Source organism: Lacerta agilis, chromosome 10, assembly GCF_009819535.1.
Source record: "Lacerta agilis isolate rLacAgi1 chromosome 10, rLacAgi1.pri, whole genome shotgun sequence".
Classification (NCBI taxonomy): domain Eukaryota; kingdom Metazoa; phylum Chordata; class Lepidosauria; order Squamata; family Lacertidae; genus Lacerta; species Lacerta agilis.
The window spans coordinates 28,410,517-28,430,297 of record NC_046321.1 but is presented as its reverse complement, the minus strand read 5'-3'; the positions used below and the strand labels follow the sequence as shown (position 1 = coordinate 28,430,297).

The 19,781-nt window shown below is 42.3% G+C and overlaps 1 protein-coding gene and 1 long non-coding RNA gene across 2 annotated transcripts in view; one reads left to right on the top strand and one right to left on the bottom strand.

The window, feature by feature from the left end:
- Window positions 1–19,781, bottom strand: part of MGAT3 (beta-1,4-mannosyl-glycoprotein 4-beta-N-acetylglucosaminyltransferase) — a 44,132-nt gene that overhangs the window by 15,852 nt on the left and 8,499 nt on the right. The gene's annotated exons all lie outside the window — the stretch shown is intronic.
- LOC117053565 lies at window positions 603–2,122 on the top strand. Its single transcript, XR_004427418.1, has 2 exons — window positions 603–671; window positions 1,872–2,122. It is a non-coding gene; the product is annotated as an uncharacterized LOC117053565 (long non-coding RNA).

The window sequence follows — 19,781 nt, the reverse complement described above, 5'->3', positions numbered from 1 at the left end:
CCTCTGCATCCTCACATACCAGAGATTCCTCATCTCAGAGAGGAAGAAACACTTGGCCTCTGGGTGGGCTGACATTCTGTAGCCTTCTCTCCCATTTTTCCTTTTTCCATTTCCTCAGATCAACATTGCAATGCAAGAAATGCCTCTGAATTGCAGGCGCTTGAGGCCAAAGTTCATCAGATGAAGCAATCAACACATTTCTCCTTCACCCACAATTAAGAGAAAAACAATGCACAGGTGGAAAGGAGACGGTGCCCTTTCCGGTTCTACACACAGAAGCTGACTGGTTTGCCAGCTGACTCTTAATTCAACACTGGTGATGGGGTAGTGCATCTAAAGCAACAGGCTAGTATAGCAGAACCAGGACATGCCATGTAGTAGTCAACCATTCCCCTGAACATGAACCAGTCCTGACAGAACATATGAAAATCAGAGAACTTAAAGGATCTTCCCACCTCCCAAAATAACTATGGAAACTAGAGGTCTCCTATACTATAACACCTACATGAAACTGTTGGGTGGGGTTATCTGGAGTTTTGGAGTACATTGTCAGCAATATGATGACAACACACAGCTCTATTTCTCCTTTACATCTGCAGGTATGGATGTGCTGGACCTCTGTCTTTCCTTGGTAATGGACTGGATGAAAGCCAAACTGAAGCTCAGTCCAGGTAAGAATGAGGCACTGCACCCCTGTCTGGACAAGGATAACCTAATTACTGTTGTTTATGCTCTGTTAACATCTAGGTTAGATTACTGCAACACATTATATGCAAGGGCTGCCTCAGAAGGTGGTTCAGATTCGGAAACTTTAGCTGGTACAAAATTTGGCGGCCAGGTTGCTCATGGGGGCAAGATGGTTTGAATATTGTACTGGCTGCCAATTATTAATTATTTCCCTTCACCATAGAGGTTTTGGGGTGGGCTACAATTTTAAAAATGCAATTGTTAAAAATAAAAATCAGTTAAAACAAATCACAGAATAAAAGGGTAGGTCCTAAAATATATGAGGTATCAAAGGCTAGGGGTAAAGAGGCACATCTTCAGCATTCAATGAAAACTCTGTAATGAAGGTGCCAGGCACACTTCTGTGAGGAGGGGGGGATTCCACAGCTTAAGGGGTGCCACAAGGGTTGCCCTCCCCTGAGCAACAATCACCTCCAAACTACTGAAGGCAGTGCAACTACCAGAAGGGTACCCTCTGCCTGTCTTCAAACAAGTGAGCCTGTGGGGAAGGCACAACAAGCCCCACAATCAGCAAGATATTACTAGTTTGCACTGTGGCAAACACTAGGTGGTATGTTCAGATACATATGTCGGGTCAACGATGTACTGAGACAGTTTCATGGTTGTCATGAAGTCTTGGCCCAGCCTCAGCACGGATATTGGAAGTCCCTCAATACAATCACGAAAGCGTTCTCCATCACCACATTCAATATTACATTCTGCCAGCTTGGTGAAGGAGTTTGTAGTACAGTAAGGTAGACAGTACACTAACAACATCTCCTTTCTGTCTCACTGGCCACAAACACCACAAGCAATTACTTGAACCCAGACACAGCGTGTATCAGTCTCATAGTGATGGAAATGGATTTTTTTTTAATGGGTGATAGCGACCTCCCTTCCCTGCCTCTCTGACCTATAGAGTGGTGTTGTGCTGAGCACCCAGACAGACACAGCCAGGTTAGAGATGGGGAATCTGTGGCCTTCCAGATGTTGGACTCCATCATCCCTGATCATTGGCCATACTGGTTAGGGCTGATTTGGTTTAGAGTCCCACAAGGAGGACCACAGGTTCCTCATTCCTGATTTAGTGATTTCAACAATCAACTGAGCCAGTTAAGAGATTAGAAATCCATGCTTTATTTTAGGTCATCAATTTAATGAGCACCTTTTCCTGCAGCAGAATTTTGATTGCTAATAGTATAACACAGTCCTGTTACCTGGTAACCAAGAAACAGAAGCCAGAATTAGGCTATGGCAGAGAAGAGGCTGGCTTGTTTCCCAATGACTTCTATCGGACACAACATAAACAAGCATTATGGGAGGGGCATGTAATTGTTTTTGTTCATTACTATGTTTTGTGTGTTTCTATTGTAAATAAAATGCAGTGATCCTTGGATGAAGGGTGGTATAGAAATTTATTAAGAAAAAAAATGTAAGGAGACTGGAAAATAAGAACTCCAACTTCAAGTGAATGCATCCTTGATTTCCTTCAAGTGAATGCATCCTTGATTTCCTTTCCCACTTAAATCAATGGTTCTGGCACTTGAGACATGATCAAGGTAGGGCAAAGCCTGCCTTCTACTTGTGATACTGAGTCCCACTTTCTAGTACGAGTAGCCAACATGGTGCCCTCCAGATAACTTGGAACTACAACATATGGTACATCAACCACAGCCAGAAAGACCAATAGGGATGATGGGTGCTGTAGCCCAAAAACATCTGGAGGGAACCATACTGACTACTCCAACCAACATCATAATGGCTGTTATTCTGCTAGCTGCTATTCCCTAATAATTTTTCAAGAAACAAACTCTTCAAATCATTACTTGAATTAAGACACCTAAATCTCCTTCTGAAAATTAATCAATTTTACAGGTTCATTCATTATTTGGTACATGGGAAAATGACTGGATCTATTTTAGATCTAAGCAATTATAAATCTGTGCTTATTGTCATCTTCCTAAGCAGTAAAAAACTGGGGCCAAGTGCAGTAATACACTAGAGATTATCTTCTCCTTCCCTAGAATTAGGCCTTTTTATTGTTCAGAATTATCAAGTGATTTATACCATCCTGTACTCACATCCGAAACATAATGGAACTTTAGTAAACAGGTCAACAATTACTGACGTTAATGTCCACCTTGGGAGCTGAACAAACAGAGGATGCGAACAACTTGATGTTATTCCTTACCAAGGAACTGCCCTTACAAAATATTCTCCAGTATGTAATCTGGAAGCATAAGAAAGTAATTGGGATATGTCTTGCACTCAGATGTCTGTGCACACCAGTACAAGACACTTGAAAAATGAAACAGCAACCTGGGAACCACAGAAACTACCGATACTTATGTTCTAATCTAATACATTTCTGCACCCAAGGCAGAAAATATAGATGCTTTGTTCCTCATCCCGCTGCCCACCAGTAGTGACAATAATAAAAATAGCTATAATATTTTTAAATTAGTTTCCAAAGATTGCTTGAGGACTCCTTTTGGCATAATGGATGTTGCCTTAGAAAAATGAAACTTAAAATTATAAGAATGAAAACGTTGTTGTTGTTTAGTTTTTTTAGTCGTGTCCGACTCTTTGTGACCCCATGGACCAGAGCATGCCAGGCACTCCTGTCTTCCACTGCCTCCCACAGTTTGGTCAGACTCATGTTGGTAGCTTCGAGAACACTGTCCAACCATCTCATCCTCTGTTGTCCCCTTCTTCTTGTGCCCTCAATCTTTCCCAACATCAGGGTCTTTTCCAGGGAGTCTTCTTTTCTCATGAGGTGGCCAAAGTATTGGAGCCTCAGCTTCAGGATCTGTCCTTCCAGGGAGCACTCAGGGCTTGATTTCCTTAAGAATGGCTAGGTTTGATATTCTTGCAGTCCATGGGACTCTCAAGAGTCTCCTCCAGCACCATAATTCAAAAGCATCAATTCTTCAGCGATCAGCCTTCTTTATGGTCCAGCTCTCACTTCCATACATCACTACTGGGAAAACCATAGCTTTAACTATATGGACCTTTGTCGGCAAGGTGATGTCTCTGCTTTTTAAGATGTTGTCTAGGTTTGTCATTGCTTTTCTCCCAAGAAGCAGGTGTCTTTTAATTTCGTGACTGCTGTCACCATCTGCAGTGATCATGGAACCCAAGAAAGTAAAATCTCTCACTCTCCATCCTTCATGGATCACTGCCTTGTCATGGCGAAGGGGCTTGAATAACTCAGAGAAGCTATGAGCTATGTCATGCAGGGCCACCCAAGATGGACAGGTCATAGTGGTTTTGACTAACGTGATCCACCTGGAGCAGGAACTGGCAAGCCACTCCAGTATCTCTGCCAAGAAAACTCCATGGATAAAGACAACAGGCATATGAAAACATTAGGAGTGCAATTATGTGCTTGTGAATAAGCCCCACTGAACATAGTAAGACTTTTGAGCAATTTTGCTGTAGGTGTTTACCTTTTAAACTTTAAAAAGGGTGTCTTAAAATGGCTTTAGGAATGGGGTTTTCCTCTTCAGTGATGCCAGTGGGTATCTGCAGACCCAGTATGCCCTGTCCTTCAAAGGGAAATAAGGACAGATTGTAGTGATGGGGTAAGTGATGCTCTACTTATCTCTTCCTACCATACCCTGCTGAAATTAACCACCTTGGGGTGGGGTTGCTGGTAAAATGAGTTTACCCCACAATTAATGTGCTAATTTTCAAAATATCACATGTGTATTGTACAAGTGGCAACTGCATATTTCCAGTGCAATGAAATGATTCTTAAGAACACACAGGTTACCGGTAAATGTCAAATTCATTCTACACTAGCAACACAACCATATGGAGTTCTATTATGTTTCTGCACACTAAGAGACTGGGTTCTGAACTCCACCTCTACCCCAAGCCAAAAAGAATACAGTGGTACCTTGGTTTACGAACTTAATACGTTCCGGAAGTCCACTCTTAAACCAAAGCATTCTTAAACCAAGGCATGCTTTCCCATAGCAGCGGAGGACTCAATTTACAAATGGAACACACTCAACAGGAAGCAAAACATGTTCTGCTTCCAAGGCAAAGTTCACAAACCAAAACACCTACTTCCAGGTTTGCAGCATTCTTAATCCAAGTTGTTCATAAACTAAGCTGTTCTTAAACCAAGGTACCACTGTATATAAATATATTTCCTTCCAGAATGAAGTCACCAACAGGCCTGCCTTTCTTCAGTTTTAGCTGACTACCCTGAAGTAACTCCAAAACTGATTGACTAACAAAGGTAACAATGGACAAAGAACAACACATTACATGCAGATGTGTATTAAAAATCTTCTTCTTCTATGGTTCTCTGGATGCATTGGACTACAATTCCCATGATCCCTGACCATTGGGCCAAGCAGGTTGGGGTTGATGGGAGTTGCAGTCCAACAGGGGCTACATGTAGAGAAAAGCTGCTTTGGACGATGTGAAGTGGAGAAACAGAGGGCAGGGATGCTTCACTCCCTATTACCCACTATTTTTCTGCTACAACTCTCCACCTTCTTTATTTCTTCCTTGGGGCTTCAAGATACATTTTTGTTTGCTCAAAGTGGAGTTGGTCCCATCCAGTCACTTCCTTCTGTGCACAGACATCTAAATACAAACCGGTTCTCTCTTGTGAAATTCTCCTTTGTCATATCAACAGAGTCAGTCTTTGATTGGATTATGTCGCCCTGGCAGGTCAGTTCAGGCTGAAAACACATCCTTCTTTTACTGCCGTTTCTTTTCTGAAGAACTCCATGTTTATGCCCTTTTATTTTTCACTTTGCATTTGATGGACTGGTCTATGGACTTAACGAGGCCATGTATCTTCATTTTGGTACGGAATGTTTAGTTGTGTTTTGAAGACTAATCCTCCGGGCCAGATACAACATTTTAAAAAAGCTGTTCTTAAAGACAAAGCAGGAAGTTATCTGTCCTTGTTTAAGCCCTACTTCCCAATGAATGCCCATAAAGATACTTTAGTGCTTGTTTTTCAAATAAGGAAACCAACTTGGCTTTAATGGGTTCTGCTGTGTCCAGCCAGATCAGGCCACTTCAGTATTGCTGCTGTAGCAACTTTCTTTGGGATAATTGGGATATAACCACCCAAAAGTCACAAAAGGATTCTGACTTGGGGAGGGGGGGCAGTGGAATGAGGTGCAAAGACATTTTAAAGGGCACAATGATGCAGTTTCAACAGTTTCAATGATTTCCTAGATCAAGTAGCCTTGAAGGAGCTCCTGTAATTTTGCTATGGTTACAAAGCACCTTTGTGGGGTGCGTTTTTAAAAATTGCCTTTAGAAAGCAAAGCAATTTTCTTAATGGATGGCTTTTCTGTGGAGCAGGTTTCTGGAAAGGAGGGGCTCAGAAAGAGGAAGGCACTGCAAAGCACAAATGACAGGATCACTACTTGGGGGGGGCGGCAGCAACAAACACACACATACCCTGGTCACTTGAGGTTTGGCAGCAGGATCACTTTCCCACAGTAGCAGCTCTATTACTGTTTTGGAATAGAGCAGTCACTCCACCTCCCCTCCCCTCTCTTCCCCCTCCCTTTCTGTCTGCACGGGTCCCAACTTGGCTCCTTCTCTGCTTCAATGAATGTTTGGGGATAAGCCAATCCTATGCAAAAAGCATTCCCCGTCGCTCTCTCTGTGAACACCCCTCCCACTCACTACACACACACACACACACACACACACACACACACACAGGGGGAAACCTGACTCCACACTTTAATCTAGGGGGGGGGTCTCTCTCTTCCTCCCCCCCCACCCTTTCCTCTAATCACAATCCAAAGGTAGCAGGGGAGCACAGCCCCTTCCAGTATGCATTACTTTTGCTCGAGGGAGATTCACTTGATCCAAGAAGTGGCCTTATTTATTTTTCCAGCCTTCTTTTGTTCTCCATTTCCTCCTCCTGAGCTCTGGCAAGACCCAGCAAATCACCTCATCCCCAGCAATTCTATAAGATTAACCCCCCCCCCCCGCATTTTTAAGAATCATGCAGTTAGCCAAAGGGAGAAATAATGAAATACCCCACACTTGGGATGGAGATGGAATCTGTTTTAAACGGATTTATTTATACATGGAATTTGGAGGTTCTGATCAGACGGTGTTTTGCTCACACCACTGCTTCTTGTGTAATATGCCAATTTATGTCCTAGCTGCTTGTGCATTGTTGTGGTTGTTTAAAAGTCCAACTAATTATGTGCAAAATTAAATGGGGGGGGGATCTAAAGCTTCATGCTGTACTATATTTCTCCAGCAAAAATCCACCCACTCACACAGTTATACATATTGTTGTATGATGTGCTGGTTATTTTAGGAAGCCAGGAGTGGATATGTGTGTACATCATTATATGTATAATAGTTCATATATGAGAACTGTTCGTATTTTTAGTGAAAGGGACCTTATCAAGATTAGGAAGCAAGCCAGGAATTAGAAAAAAATCCATGCAGATAAACTCGCCATTTAAGATTTGCAAAAAATTCCATCCCTACCCTGGACTGCCACAAAGTCTGATGAGTTGGCTTAAAAGAGGATGTACTGCCCACCAAGTACATTTTTGCTTGGCCAATATCCATCTTCTTGCAAATAATGGCCTTGCAGCTAGAGGACCCTAACCAATAGGATTAAAGTTCTGTAGAAGCTAGCTAGTTAACAGTTTCTGCACAGTAGTGACCGGCACAACATACCCCCAAACCAGGTTTTACAATTGCTAAACCTAAAGCAAACATTTTGTAGCATATTAAACTCACAAGCAAGGCTTAGGCACTGAGTTTTAAGAAACCTTTCAGTTATTTCAGAGGGAAAATGAGGATATAGACTGAGGGTCTTTGAACTATGATAGAAGTATCTTCCATATGATTCAAGCTGAGTGCAGATTTGGTAAAGATTCCCTTGAATCTGCATTCTCAGCACACCATATTTGGACATTTCTCAGAATTGCCTCCTCTAGAAATGTATGTTTTTGACCTCAGATATAACCTTCTAATAGTAGGTGGCAAGAAAGCCAGGAGGACTAGGATCACATCCACACTGTTATAAGGGAAAAAAAACTGTTCTTTTTCCCTTATGGGGTACCCAAGAGCCCATATAGAGTCCTTTTGTAGGTTCTCTATCGGTAGGAGAAAATAACAGAGACCAACCAGAGAATATTGAGAAGCAAAGCAGCTAGTAAGCCAGATCTTTATTAACTGCTGCAACAGGGTGCTCCCCCACATGCAGGAAAGAGAAGAAGGACCCAGAACAAAGGTGTGCCTGCCCTTATATAGACATTTTAAATTGCCCGCCCTGGAGTCCAATACCACCCCCAGAAACATCATGCATACATCACAGAAGGGGTGTAGCCCAAGACCACCCCCCAGATACATCATACCTACATCACAGAAAAGGCAGTCTACAACAGAAATCTGAGAGCGTTTATCTCCTGTGTGGCAAGTTACCTGGTTGCATTATCTGGGTTTGGGCCACTCCTTTGTTATTATAACTACAGTACTTAATTCCTGAATCTAGGTCACAGGTTACAAGCTCACACCCTGTTCATATCTTGAATGTGTCCTTAAGACAGGATTTGTGAGGACAGGATTTGTGAGGAAAGAGACAATGGGGATATTTCCCACTTTGACCTTGCAGAGAAATATTTGAGGTCAATTTGTCAGGACCAAATCTGTGCAGTTTCAGACATGTGGTTTATATATACAGTTATGAACATTATATATATTATATATATATGACCTTAAAATTCTAATGACAACACCATACATTGAAAAACACTATGTTACCACCTTAAACAGTTGTGGCTTCCCCCAAAGAATTCTGGGAGCTGTAGTTTGGTAAGATAGCTAGGAGTTGTTAGGAGGCCCCTATTCCCCTCACAGATACATAATTCCTAGAGTTTCCTGTGAAGAGGATTGATTGTTAATGTGGCTAATTATCATACTCAAGATCAGCCTCATTACAGGGTGGGCTTCAAGCTGTCATGCGCCACCACACTTCAGGCAGGGATGTGGAAGTGCAGTTTTAGTGGCAGGAAATGCTGTGGTCAGATTTTGTTCACAGTGTGCTGCCCGTGATGCAATAACTTCACCATTGGGATTTGAGAAGTGTTTCCAAAAGAACACTGAGTCTGTGCAGCATTAAGCACAAACTACTTTCTGGAGACAATGGACACCCTACAACTAGGAAGCCTGCAGCGCCTTATACCAGAACCTGCCTCACAAGGGCAGGAGGAGCAATGGCTCAGTAGAAGAGAACATGCAGGAAGCCAAAGGTTCAAACCCCAGCATCTCCAAGCAGGGCTGGGGGAAAACACTTTTTTTCTGAAATCCTGGAGAGCCACTGCCAGGCAGTTTAGAGAATACTGAACAAGACAGACTGAGAAAGGAGAACATGTCAAACCTTCAGAACATTTCAGTCTACCGGAACACTCTGCCACTGATACCAAGGTAGACATACTTGAGCAAATGAATTTCAAACATAACATTCACACAGCATAGTTGCATAAGTGTTACAGTCCAGTCTTGTTAGCCCTTTTGACAGATCTGAAAAAGTTGGGAGTTACAACAATGGAGCAGCAACATTTACAGAGCTTACAAAATCAACATAAATTATATTAGATACAATGTTTCCATTTTTCCACAGCATCACTTATATAATTATATAATTCCACAGCATCACTTATATAATTAAAGGTGAAAAAGTTTTCCAAATGCTCTTTTTAACCACCTGTTTGCAAGTTCAGCCCATTTTATTGCTTCCTTGTGAATGCAAATGGGGCATGATATTTATGATAGATAATAGCACAGTAATTGATCCTTGGGTAGCCTCTCAATCAACCCATTTCAGTTTCTGTTCTCACAAGATGAGGGGGGAGACTTCAATTACTAGTTTCCTCTCATTTTTAACAGCAAAAAAGAAGACGGGGGGGGGAGAGAAACTAGCAATTAAGCCCTCCCCTCATGCAGGAACAGAAACTGACACTGTGGGGATAGGATATAACTAATCGTCCTCCTACAGCCATTGAGAAGCAAATCAGGCCAGCTCTACAAGGGGAGAAGCTTTAATAAGCATTACTGGAAACCTTTGCTGAATGGGACTTACTTGGGAATTAATACAGAAGGGGTTTGGCCATTAAAGAAGGGCCCTGCTGGACAACTGGGTGCTTTATCAAGTGCTTGTGTGGAACCTCCCATTTTAATTCTGCTTCCATCTACCGGTAGTTGAGGAAAAGCAATGCCTCAGCAGCCCTAAGGAAAATGAATCTAGAATGGAAGCAGCCTTTTGTCTCACGGCATGCTGATATTTTGCTGCAGTGTACTCAGAGGCCATTTCATACATTACAGGAAGTGAAAAAACACCACATTTCTATGGCCAGCAAACTAGTATTTTAGTGGCTTAAAACATCTGTGCTTCAGAAAACTTGTGGTGAAATGTACGCACCAAGCCTCAAGCCAACTGCATCTCCCAGGAGTGGGTTCACTACTTAATTTTAGATGTGCAAATGCCCTTCAGCTGTTGACAGGAAATGTGTGGTCCCACTGTGCCAAAACAAAGTCCTAAACCAGCCAGTCTGAACCACTGCACAGCCAATATACCTAGTTTGTCTGCAAGCCACCAGCCCAGTCTCCACCGGTCTGGTGGCTTCCAGATGTTGTGGACCACAACACCCATCAGCCCCAGCCAGCAAGGGAATTCTCTGAAGAGCATCTACCAGGCAAAGGGGTGGGAAGAGAGAATGCAAAGAGTCAGTAAAGCCACTCTGATTTCAGCTGCTGAGATATAAATCACCAGGACCAGATAGCGCTATCTCCAGTATTTACAGGAAACCAGAAGATGCTGTTCCACTGCACAAATAGCCTATAAATGATGCAAAAGTTTGTTTAATAATGCAAAAGCCATCCTATAGCTCTCCTGGCCGTTCCAAATGCAGGTGTGGCCACAAAACAATGGCAGGAACTGGTGGGAAAGCAGGATTCATATGGATCATGCACTCATGCAACAAAAAGACTTTTAAAAAATGACAACAGGGCCAGTAAGCAGTGGGGAATGGCCATATGGCAAAGGGTTTAAGAAATATCCTGTTGCCCTAACCCCAGTTACAATTGAGGAGCTGCTGCAGCTGCAAAGAGATATGGCTAGCCACAAGCCTGTGATGCTAAAAAGAAAATCGTGCTCAAAGTAGGAATGGCGGACAGATTGGCTTCAATTCACTTTTAAAGGTGAAGCTGCTTAATCTGCACTTTCCAAAGCAATTCATGAACCAAAACAGCAATCCTTCCAAATTTGCACTTCCCCAAATTTTGTTAAGCAGTAATGTGTACAACAATGCACATGATGCAGTAAAGTGTGCACAAAAATGCATATATTAGGAAACATAACATAAAATTGCATTATATTGGGGAAAATTGCTTTGCAAAAATGTGTGTGTTCGACAAAATTATGGTACATACAAACATATTACTGGTAGGAGAAATTTGCTGGTGAAGTTCCATGAGGTCTTTGAAAATAATTTGCAGACTGATGTGGAAATGTGTAAAAACTGAACTAAAGATTGGAAAAGTGAGAAACTAAAATTGACACAGTTGCCCACCAGATTCACATGTCATTTGAACATAGGATTGTAGCAAACATCTCTCTTCAGACTCTCTCCTAGGGCTTCAGTTTAGGATGATGGAAACAACACACACAGAATCACAGAACTGCAGAGTTGCAAGAGATCCCAAGGGTCATTTAGTCCACACTCCCAACAATGCAGGAATTTCAACTGGATCATACATGACAGATGGCCACCCAATCTGTGCTTAAGAACCTCTAAGGAAGGAGAGTCTACAACCTCCCCAGGGAGTCCGTTCCATTGTCAAACAGCTCTTACCATCAGCAAGTTCAGGTTCTACCCTCTGGAGCAGGAAAAAACAAGCTGGCTCCCTCTTCCAAGTGATAGCGCTTTAGATATTTTAAGACGGCTATCATATCTCCTCTCAGTCTCATTGAAAGAATACAAAATAACTATGCCCGGTATTCAAGATAAGACATCACCCACCTAGGTTGCACAAGGCCCAATTCACACATTGCAGAAGAGAATACACCTCCTCACATTTCTACCACAAACTGACAGCATCTCTCCCACCAAAAAACTGTTCCCAGTCTCTGCCGATCCAGATATTTTGAGTGAAGAAGAAAGGAAGAGGAATATGTAACAACATTGTTAATTAATAATTGTACATTGCTTCATTCTACTTCCTCTGGGGCATAAAAGATTGACTCTGTCCCTGAACTGGCCTGACCTTAGTAATTAGCCTCCTTTATGGTGGTGCCTACATTGCTCTTTTGTGCTGGGCAAATAGTCAACACTATTTGTTGACTATTCCCCTGCCTTTCCCCTTTAAGTAGTTCTCCTATGTCCAATGTAACTCCAGCCAGAATGTGCTTGGTCTGTTTCCTCCTCTCACTAGCAGGGATACATCAATTTCAGTTTCTCTCGGTTTCTTATTTTTTATTCTTAATTTCAGTTCTTCATATTTCCACATATGTTTGCATTTAAAAAAAAACAACCACTCATGAAAACTAATTACCATTAAGTGAGAATTTCTCCAAATAGACTCATTTTTGGAAAGCCATTTCCCCATATATATTGCATTTTGGTGTGGTATTTTCACCACTGTATGCATTTTAATGCAGACTTCATCTCAGTATATGCACTATTGTGCATGTCATTGAATGGAGAGCTGCACTACAAAATTTCATTTCATATATCATTTTGGAAAGTGCAAATAATATAGACTTACCTTTAAATGTGAACTGGATCTTCCGGTTTTTTAAAATCTGCCTTCTCATGTTAAAGGGCGAGAACAAGGGTAATCTCATTTTCTGTTTGGTTCGTAGAGAATTTTTGCTCTTTTCTAAATAAAGTGCAACAGGCTCTAACTCTATCTTTTGCCAGCCTCTGCCTCTCCCTAAGAGGTTCTTCCCCTTTTGTTTCAGGCTTCAGAGAACTGGCACCTCTTTTCAGTAGTGCTAAGCCAGAAAAGGGAGGTCACCAATTAAGACAGGGGTTTCGTGCAGTGTCTATTTTATTATTATCAATAATAATTGATTCTGTTCTGTTCTGATTCTGCTCATGTTCTAGTCTGCCATTAGGATTAGCAAAGATCATTAATTCCCATGTGGTTTACAAGTGTCTGGCACATCAGTGCACCTGAAGTTGCACTTAGCTCAGTCCAAGCCCAAAGTTTCACCCTTTCTTGATCCCAATAATCCTACACTCACCAGTCCTGAATATCTCAATCCGCAATCACAGATGTAAGTCAGTTTTAGCAACAACCTCTTCCTAGGAAGCAACAGCATCATTGTTCTGTCAGATGGGCAAGGAATCTCTAAAGATTATCAGCATTGAAGAGTAATATTAAGTAGTGGGTGGACATAGCAGACGACACCGTGATTCTCCAAGCAACTCTCTTTATTCTCAGGCTGGAACAGAACTGAACTGAAGGGCTGAGCCAGCCTGCTTATATAGTAGGCTACAGTGCTACCTCATGTTACATACGCTCAGGTTACCTACTCCGCTAACCCAGAAATAACGCTTATGGTTAAGAACTTTGCTTCAGGATAAGAACAGAAATCATGCTCTGGCGGCGCAGCGGCAGTAGGAGGCCCCATTAGCTAAAGTGGTGCTTCAGGTTAAGAACAGTTTCAGGCTAAGAACTGACCTCCGGGACAAATTAAGTACGTAACCAGAGGTACCACTGTACTCAGTAACATGCAACAGTAACAACTCTCTCTAGCTACCCAATCCGTGAACGGCACTCTCAATCCTTCATTTGCATGTGGACCTGAGTGAGAACTGCAGTCACGGTGGGCAGAGTGAAACTATATACACAACACCCCTAGTGGCCTAGGGTGAGAACTTCAATACATAACAAGTAAAGTTCCCATGACTCTTTGGGGAAAACCATGAAGTTAAAGTGGCATTAAGTACTGTATATAGGTTTGAAGCAGATCTATGCCTTAGTGTCCAAATGGAGAGAAACTCAATACCCTCCACTATTGCACAAGGAGAAATAGGCTTCTCAAGGCATCAGTGTTTGCAAGACACTTGTTTTCATAGCTTTGTTTTCAGTTCCGTTCTAATTATTCTTAGTGCTACGATAACTATCTTACTGTAACTAAAACCAACATAGCAATTACACAAGGAGGATTGCAGACTAGCAAGAGATTTTATGTAGGGTGGCTACTTAAAGCGGTGTCTCTAACACTGCGGTTTTGTTTGTTTTTTAAAATTAACAACAGGTGCATCCCAGGTGAACCTTCTCCAGTCCCAAACATGTTCATGAGTAAGTCCATCCCACTCATTTCAACAAAGCGTATTTCTAGAAGTCTGAGCGTGTGTGGAGATATAGGTGTGCCTAACAACATCAATTTAATGAGGCTTAAGCGCACATAACTCTGAATAAAAGCAAATTGCAAAAGCACTTTCTTGGCTGTGAGCCTAAGTACGGTACATTACCTGAAATTCCACTGAAGCCAAAATGTCATCTTTAGAGGGCTTTGCACCAGGTGAAGATTTTGGCATCAAGTAAATACTCCCCATCTTTTAAAAATGTTTTTTTCCCCAAAGTGTTTCTAAGATGCACTGTTGGTGAATTTCAGTTCTTATTGGTTTTAAACAATTGATTTAATCTCTGAGGCTTAATTTTATGCTGCATTTGTGTTTTTTTATGCTTTAATTTATTATTTGTATTGTAAGCCACCCATTAGTTCTGGTTGTAGGGCAGCATAAACGTCGTAAATAAATGGAGTTTGCTTCCATATATGCTAATAGGGGAGAGAGTGAGATTTCTTGTTTCAAAAGTTGCATTTCTACAATTGCAAGTAGTAAACGGGCTTGACATTCTGCACTGCCTCCTCCGCCCCCCAATGAGCTCCCTATCCCTTTGCAGTTTTATTGGGAATTCTGCCAGTAAGTTCAATGGGGCTGCTCTTAAGTCAATGCACAGGATTGCGTTGCAAGTGCTTTCAGATCTTGCAGCCCATGCCTCCATGCACTCCTACTGTCTGTTGCCAGTCAGTGTAGGCCATGGATTCCTAAACTGGGGTCTGTGAGCTTCATTCAGATGGTCCGAGACATGTCTGTGAAGAACAGTGGGTGCAGTGGCTGCTAGTCACTCTTACAACCTGGAGGTCCTCCAGGAAGGTGAACAGAATGGATCAGAAGTGATATGGGGAAGAGGCACTTGAAAGGAGTGTAAAGGATTAGCAGCCAGAAAGAAAGTGAGGGGTAGAAAGAGGAAGCAGTGAGAAAGATAACCAATAAATGGGAACAAAGGTGAACACACCTGAAGTCAAAACAAAACAATAAAAAATTCCTTCCAGTAGCACCTTAGAGACCAGGAGTAGGAGGATAGCAAGAAACCCTTTTCTAATAGGTCTGTACTGTACATGGTAGTTACACCCAGCTGCTTGCTTATCTGTTCTTGGGTAAATTCATTAATAAGCTGATGTCATCTTTAATAAAGTTAATGGGAGGCTAGGATCAAGAAGTTCAGTTTTAATATATTTGTTTTTAGTGGTGGCAATCTGTTGACTCCAAGAAATAAGGAATTTCCCCACCTTTCAATACCACCTAAGAAATAAAAACACAGTTAAAATCACACAGCATCTAGGATAGTACATTACAAATGCTACAACAGGCACAAAACCATTAAGTATTCTGCCAAGACCCTCTGCAATTTTCAACTGGTGTGGATGGTACTGAACTAGATGGGGCAGAGACCTGACTCAGTAAAAGGCAGCTGGTTATGCACTGAAGTCAATAGGGACTACTCTGAAGAAGGGTATACAGCAACTTCAGTCCTATACCTGGAAAGATTTTACAATAGTAAAAAATGCACCTGTCAGCCTCAACTGTGAATAACATAAGACGACATCCTGATACCTGCAAGCAAAACAAATCTTTAAAAATCTTACTATCCCCCCAACACTAATAATTATTATTTCCAAGGAACACAACCACCCAAGTATGTACTCTTTTTGTTATTTTTATTCAGTTGTATTCTCTCCCCACCCCACCCCTCAATTGGAGCTTATTTCTTTTCTTATGTTTTTGATTAAATAAATATAAACAAACATATTTTAAAAATACAGGAAGAGGATGCTCACTGCAGATTTATTTCCCTTAGTAACATGGCCCAAAGGTTTCACTGTTAGGGTATAATTAATTACTCAGTGTAAATAAGGCTGCATTGATCAGGAAACAAAAGTCTGGGAAGATCCAGGGAAAGAACAGAAATGGATAAGAGCAGAAACGAAAAGAGAGGTTAAAGTGGAACAAACCCCACTTCTTACCTACTGAGAAGCTGCTTTTCTACTTCTTTGATTGAGCCATTACCCAGAAACTCCTGGCTCCACTCCTTTACCTACCTAGTTGGGAGTACAGTACTGTATGTCTTCTAAACAGACACATTACAGTACACTGTTAGTAGACTGGATGTTGGTCCCTTCTGGTATTCTTCAGAAGAGTAAATTACATTCTACAGAGCCTCTGTTTCCCATTCTGTGAAATGGTGGTAGTGCTACTTCCTTCCCACCTGGGGCTGATTAATGCAAATTGGCAACAAACATGAGATTCCATAGCTAATTACGCTTCCTCCCCCAGTGCTTGCTAATTGCATTGCATTCCCAAAAGAAGTGGAGTGTATGCTTAAGAGCATTGCCAAGAATGCCCAAGTTCTTCTGCACCCACTTTCATTGCCTCAGCGTGATAATTACCATGCTTCAAAACTAACATAGGTGACAGTCCTAAACTTGCTTACCTGAGAGTAAGCCTCACTGAATTCAATGGGACTTACCTCTGAGTAGACATTATTAGGCTCGCAGTCATTTATTTATCCACTCAGCTCCTAAAACCCATTTGCATACCCTCCAACATTACTTCAATGAAAATAGGGACATCCTATTCCATAATAATAATAATTTTATTATTCATACCCCACTCATCTGACTGAGTTTCCCCAGACACTCTGGGCAGCTTCCAACATATATAAAACATAATAAAACATTAAGCATTAAAAAGCTTCTCTTAAAGGGCCGCCTTCGGATGTCTTCTAAAGGTTGTATAGTTACTTATCTCCTTGGCTTGGGGGGGGGGGGTCGCATAATTCCATGCCCTCCAACATTTCTCTGATAAAAATGGGGCATCCTAAGGAAAGACGGAACATTCTGGAATCAAATCAGAAACCAGGACAGCTTCTGTAAATCCAGGACTGTCATTGGAAAATAGGGACACTTGGAGGGTCTGCATTTGTTTGGAAGTTACCGGTAAGTCCAAGCAAATCAATAAGGCTAATGTGCAAGTAACAGTATCTAGGACTACCGTGTCAGTCTTCAAACTATTTTTCAAGTGTTATATTTATTTAAGATATCTATTCCCCATTTTACCAAGTCCACAAGGCAGATTATAACAAAACTTTCACAACAACAACAACAACAACTTAATAGTAAAGGTAATAAAGATAACAAAATAATAATAAAGATGAAATTACAACCAGCTAGAAAAGATGAACAGCTAGCAGAAAACCCAGCAACTGATTACCCACGAGAGATTCAATAATCAATATGTCACTCATCATTCACCCCTAAAAGATATCTGAAGGTAGTTCTCACTCGCGTCTAAAGGCTAACAGGGAAGGAAAGAGACAAGACAAGAAAATTATGTAGCCTTCAGGCTGCTATTGGGAAATTCTTTTCCTACAGCATCACCTGCTCTACCACCAACTGTGGGGGACAATTTGCTGCCTGAGGCAAAGGAGAAGATGGCACCCCCTACCCAAGCAACATACAGAAGCCAACCAAACTGGAAACTTTCTGGAGTCTAGGCTTCCAACAAGATCTCCTGAGATCTCTCACGAGTTCCACAAGATCCCATGAGATATTGTCAAAAGCCACTGAAGCCACACAACCACAGCAGCAGCAAGAGATGGCAGGGCACCTGAAAGGTCACTACTGTGTGGGATTCTGCCACCCCATGATCTGTTTCCGTCCACCTCATAGGCAGGCTGGCCCTGCTGGAACCTACAACTAACATAAACACTGTCCAAGATAGCATCTCTGAAGTCAACAGGCTAGTTTAGGGGCCCCAGGACAGGCCACTGGCCACTTTTTGCCTAATGGTAGGGCTGGTCTAGAGTGGGGCAGGGTGAGACAGCAAGCAGAGAACTCTTGTCAATCAGGAGCAGGCTGAAGATATCTTTGGATCTCCTCGTAGATATCTGGGTGAGTTGTGGCAGGTTGGCATGTATTTCCTCCTTCCAAGTTATAACAATAGCTTGTAGAAGTTCATTTTAAAGCAATCTCTGCCATGATGACGTCTGTCTTTGGGCTAATTGCTTATTATTCTCCGAGTTCCTCTCCCTTTGAGATGCGTTGCTTTCCTCATATTGCTCAATTATTTGTTTAGTATCCTTACCAGCAAGTCTAAAGCCAACACAACAATTATCCATAAAAAGATTGTTGACTTTAAAGACATTTTAGACAGTGTGTCTATTCTGCAGGCTCCTTTCTGTATATACAGTAGTAAACGTTTGCTGTCACTATGAAACCTACAGCAGCCATAACTTTCAAGTGTGCCCTAATGAATCAGGAGTCCAAAGGTCGCAGGCATCAGGGTTTGAGCTTTATTTCAGAAAGGCCACAACAGCCAGGGAGAGGCATCATTAGAAGGGCTATTTACTTTTCATAAACCTGTTTATGACTTTGGCATACAACTGGGCGTTCACATGATAGGGTGCTGATGACACGATGAAGAAAAAGGAGTATGTGCTTACAGAAAAAGAATATTGCTGGAAGAAGGCTAGGCTAGCATCCTTCTATCAGACATTTAGCTTTAGGACTTCTTTGGATGGAGAACCATTCAGTTGTGTGAGCTCCGACCTGCAGTCTCAAGTAGACATGAGATAAATCCAGGCATAACATCTCATCTGCTGCTTAGGAGATGGAGACTGCCCACACCATACGTTTAAAGCACCCCCCCAATGAATTCTGGGAATGGTGGGTTACCCCTCACAGAGCTACAATTCCCAGCACCCTTAGCAAACTACAGTTTCCAGGATACTTGGGTGGGGCCGGGGATGTGCTTTAAAGGTAAGGTTTGTATGCAGCAGAAGTCAGGTCTAGGAAGTTTATGTTATGCTATAAGTGCCATTTTAAACTGAAGACTTCCTTTTTAAATGCTATTTTGATTTTGTTAGCCGCCTTAGCTATTTCACATTAATTAATGGGATTGCTTATTCTGATGCACTTTCCTAGAGAAATACTCTAAAATGAACTATCCACACGTTGTCCTAAGAACAACAATCAGCATTGCTGCAGCAGATAATATTAAACTGGCAAATGAAGCTGCTCATTTCTTTCAGGGTGGAGGCTGTACGTTTCACAGACAGGGAAGTGTTTCTTTGGGCATGAGGAACAGAGCATATTGAAGAAGCAATACTTCTGTAGCCGTGGAGAATGAAGGTGGCACATTGGGGAAGGGATGATGCCCAGAGGTTAAAGCACTTGTCTTGCTTGCAGAAAGTCCCAGGTTAAATCGCTGGCACCTCCACGTAGGGCTGGGACACACTCCTGCCCAAAAGTCTAGAGAGCAGCTGGCAGTCAGTGTAGATCAGGGGTGAGGAACATCTTTCAGCCTGAGGGCCACATCCCATTGTGGGCAGTCTTCCAGGGGCAACAGGCCAGTGGTGGGTGGGGCTCAGGCAAAAGTGGGTGGAGCAACAAATGCATATCATACCTTTCTATAGTAGGCTGATTTATGTACACACACCTGCACTGCAGGGCAGGGGCGTAGCATGGGGGGGGACTGTCAGGGTGATCGCCCTGGGTACGTTTGGGGGAGCGCAATGGCGTGAGAAGGACGCCATGCACCCTTTGACCCCAGCCTTGCCCTTGAGGGGCTGGGATGGAAGGGTGCATGGCATCCTTCTCGCCCCATCCTCCCCAGATCCTAGCCTTGCAAAACATGGCCTGTGCCACTTTGCGAGGCTGGCACCATTCCAACCTTGCAAAGTGG